The sequence below is a fragment of the Rhea americana genome, unplaced genomic scaffold (assembly GCF_003343005.1).
Source record: "Rhea americana isolate MKP2758 unplaced genomic scaffold, rheAme1 scaffold_1, whole genome shotgun sequence".
In the NCBI taxonomy this organism is placed as follows: domain Eukaryota; kingdom Metazoa; phylum Chordata; class Aves; order Rheiformes; family Rheidae; genus Rhea; species Rhea americana.
The window spans coordinates 11,617,926-11,621,615 of NW_028185038.1; the positions used below are offsets into that span (position 1 = coordinate 11,617,926).

The 3,690-nt window shown below is 43.1% G+C and overlaps 1 long non-coding RNA gene across 1 annotated transcript; it reads left to right on the top strand.

The window, feature by feature from the left end:
• Positions 1–330: 330 nt before the first annotated feature.
• Positions 331–2,973, top strand: LOC146601836 (uncharacterized). The gene is made up of 2 exons (XR_014898332.1): positions 331–437; positions 2,762–2,973. It is a non-coding gene; the product is annotated as an uncharacterized LOC146601836 (long non-coding RNA).
• Positions 2,974–3,690: the final 717 nt, after the last annotated feature.

A 3,690-nucleotide genomic window follows, 5' to 3' on the forward strand; every position in this document is an offset into this window, starting at 1 on the left:
TCGCTGGCGCTGCGAGCGAGGCGGGCTCCTGCCGGGCTCGGCGGCGGCCGAGGGTCTCCCTCCTTCTGCGCCGAGTGTCAGACTTTCCCCTGGCTTCCCTGCCTCCATCCCCACCACCCCTTTCCACTCCCTCACACGCACATGCACACCCCTCCAGCAAATGGGCTGCCTGGCGCCCGGGGGTGTGTGCGCGTCTCGGCGAGCGTGGCAGCCAGCCGCGCCGCACCCCCTCCGCTGCCGGCTGCTCCCGGCGCGGCTCACAGCCCCGGCCGCCAGCAAATACCAGCTCCGCAGCAGCACCGCACCGTGCACCGCGCTGGCAGCCGCAGCTTGCCCACCCGCCACCCTGGGACCCCGGACCCGCACGCTGCAGCGGCGGCTTCGCCACCGCTCGCCCTGGACCCCGGCTCTCTCCTGCACTGACTGACCACGCACCTGTGAGTTCGCTCAGGGGCATCGCACCCAGTGCTACCAGCACCCTGCGCAGGTGCTGGTTCGGGTCACAGTGTTCAGGGCAGCCTCAGGTTCCCTCGCGGTGCCGTACATTACTCCCATGACATGTTCCTACTGGGGCTGAATTGCAGTTCAGTGGGTCGTAGACTGAGAATGAAAAAAAGGCAAGCCGCTACACTTTCTGATAAAGAGAAAACATCTGAGCATTGGCCCAAAACTAGAGGTTGGTTAACAGTTAAGAGTAACTCATGTGCAAAGCTGTAGCTACCAGGGATACATCTGCCTTTTCATTTATTTGTTTTGCCCATGGAATGTGCTACATCGGTGGTTCTCCAACTTTTTCATTCAGCAGACCACTTCCTAAGGGAGAATTCCTCTCCTGGACCAACCCCCTCCTACACCAAACCCTTCTCTCCAACATGTTTCCTTCTGTGGCTACCCAAGGAAGAGCCTTGCTGCCCACAGGCTGAGAGCCATTGAACACATGGCATAGATAATATCAGACACTTCCAGACAGGACACACTAGGGCTCTTTCAAAAACTGGCATCATTTCCATCAGCAAAGAGCTCAGATTGAAAGCCTTCAGCTGGCAAAAATGGTTGCAGAACAGACTGGGATTGTTGCTCCAGTAAATGAACAGCAGAACCAAAGTCCAGTGGAGCAAACATACTGGAGTTTCCACCACACTGCCACCTTAGCAGTTCCTCATCCTCACCTAACATGCCCATAGAAGTCAGATGGGTGGTATGAATATACAGCATAGGATTTAAATATGCTTTTCACATGTCACCAAATTCCAGCTTTGCACTTTTTATCTAGGTTTTTAAGCAGCTCCTTACTACAGTACCAAGCTGGTAGTGTTTTCATAAGCTCTGCAAACAGAGATACACAGACTCTGTTTGCCTACTTATGTCTTATATTCCCACTAAATAAACAGAGGAGTTTGAAGACAGGTTGTTTCATAGTTGCCAATGACTTCTGTTGTTTGAAGAGCTTCAAAAAGGAATTTTGTTCTTGATTTTCCACATTCATTTCATTATCAGCAATAGCAATTTCGATTGCTTTAGTCTCTGGGTGGCTCTGTATAACGTACATATATGTATATATATTATACATATACATACATACACACACATATATACACAATTCTGATTGGTATGATGCCAGATAGAACCCAATTTGCATTTTAAATTCATAGGAAATGACACTTGTATTCTACTTTGTTCCCATATCCTAGCTGAACATCACAGGTACTCGGCAAGTACCCACCCTTCACACCAGATGTTCAACAAAGAAAATGAGGAGGAAGTTGAAAGGAAAATTCTTACAGATTTTTTCGGAGCTATTTTGGAGCAATCTTCTAGTCCAGAAGATTGGGCTTTCTTGCATTCTGAAAACAATAATACTGCTAGGAATAAAATATGTCAGGAACATGTTTCATATATTGGAAAAGTTTTAGACTCAAGTAAAAAGGAAAGTAGTATGAATATCTCCACTTCTTACTTGTAGAAACAGTTTTCATTCTCTGTGAAGTGTTAAAGAAAAGCTTTTGGAAATGGTCTTGTTTTAGTAGCTACTGTTGCTGCAGTACACATGTCCTTGGTGCAGTAAATAACAGAAGAGTCATCTTTCAAGAATTATGCTAAACAATTTATGAAATAATTAAGCTCTTCATTTACTCGAGTGGAAGAAACCAAGAAAAAGATGCCCTCTTGTGGCTATTTCCTGTATGAAAACAGGGAAAGTTCTGAAATTTTCTGTGTAGAGTGAACATGCCTTTTTACTCCTTGTTAACCAAAGCTGTAAAACAAGGTTACACAAGGTCATACCATGGACAAAGGCAGAAAAAACATTCGCTATCTGCAACGTATCATTTTAGATGATCAGATAATGCATTCCTCAGCACTGTATTTTAAACCACTGTTCAGAAAATCTCAGTGTAGGTAAATACAGCTTTTCTGGGAGACGTGAGAAGGAACTTTACTTTTCACACTGCCTGCATTAATGCTACCTGTTGGAGTGAGCTTTTTGTCAGGGCTGCATTTGTCCCATACATGTGGTTACCAGTGCCCAAAAGGTTATAGGAGTTTTTTCACAATTTATAAAAAAAAGGCTGAATCTTTAAGAGAAATAGCTTTTTTTTTTTTTTAATTTTGTAGGTATGTTGATTATAATGATGGTGATGATGATGATTCTTTTGACTGCAGAAGGGATTATGACTACAGGATGAAAGATATACACAACAAGTTCTTACAAATATGAGTAAAGAATTGAAAAGGTTTTTCCTCCTTTTTTTATCTTTTATAGCTCAAAAAAGCATTTGAGGCTCCTCTAAGACTAGATTCCACACCCAGTGCCCTGGGCAACTGTTCAAATTTCCTATAAGGCTGAGTGGCTCATAAAAGAGCAGAAGCTGAACATCAGATATCGATCTTTTTCTTCTCTCATTGAGCAATCAAAGAAGCATGAATTAAATGACAAAATAGATCATTAGCAAATAATTAAAAATAGGAAGAGAGGTAAGCTTCTTTTGTTAATTTTTATTCCCTTCCTTTTCAGCTTGATCGTAAGTCTGAATACTGTCCAGATACTATAATGCCAAACTGGTATATTGCAGAGAAAACTCTTCTCATCGGAGAAAAGTTGTCAAAGCAGATAGATGATCTCTTAGAAAAGGTTGCAAAAGAAACATGAGACAACAGCATGCTGCTTCACTGTGAGCCTTTATCTTTATGCTGAGCGCTATTAGTGCTTCCCTAAGTAGTAACAGAAATGCCTGCAGCACTATGCAATGCTTTAAATGACTGTTGCTTAAATCTCTTAAGGCAAGATACCATTTGCCATATGTAAACCTAAATAGTACCTAGTGAATCTCTTCTAAAATAAATATCAAATTGCCTATGCATTTGGTGTCTCTGAGGTTCTCCTGGTGTCTTTGAGTGGATCCTCTCAATCAAATTTAAAAATATAAATTAAGAAATTGGGATGCTTCTGAGAAATTTCAGATAAATCTTTCGTCTCCATAGACAAGGTGAAGAAATTAAGTGTTGACTTCCAAACCTGGATGACCTGGAGTCTTGGCAGTAGCTATTCTCAGGCATCCACCTCTGCCTCTGTTCCCAATAGCAGAGGTGAAACTCCACCTCTGGCATATTAAGCCATCTGAAAACTTGAGCTGCTTTACTCTGATATTTTCTGGATTATGAACTGGAGTGGCAAAGGAGCTCCTTCCTGCA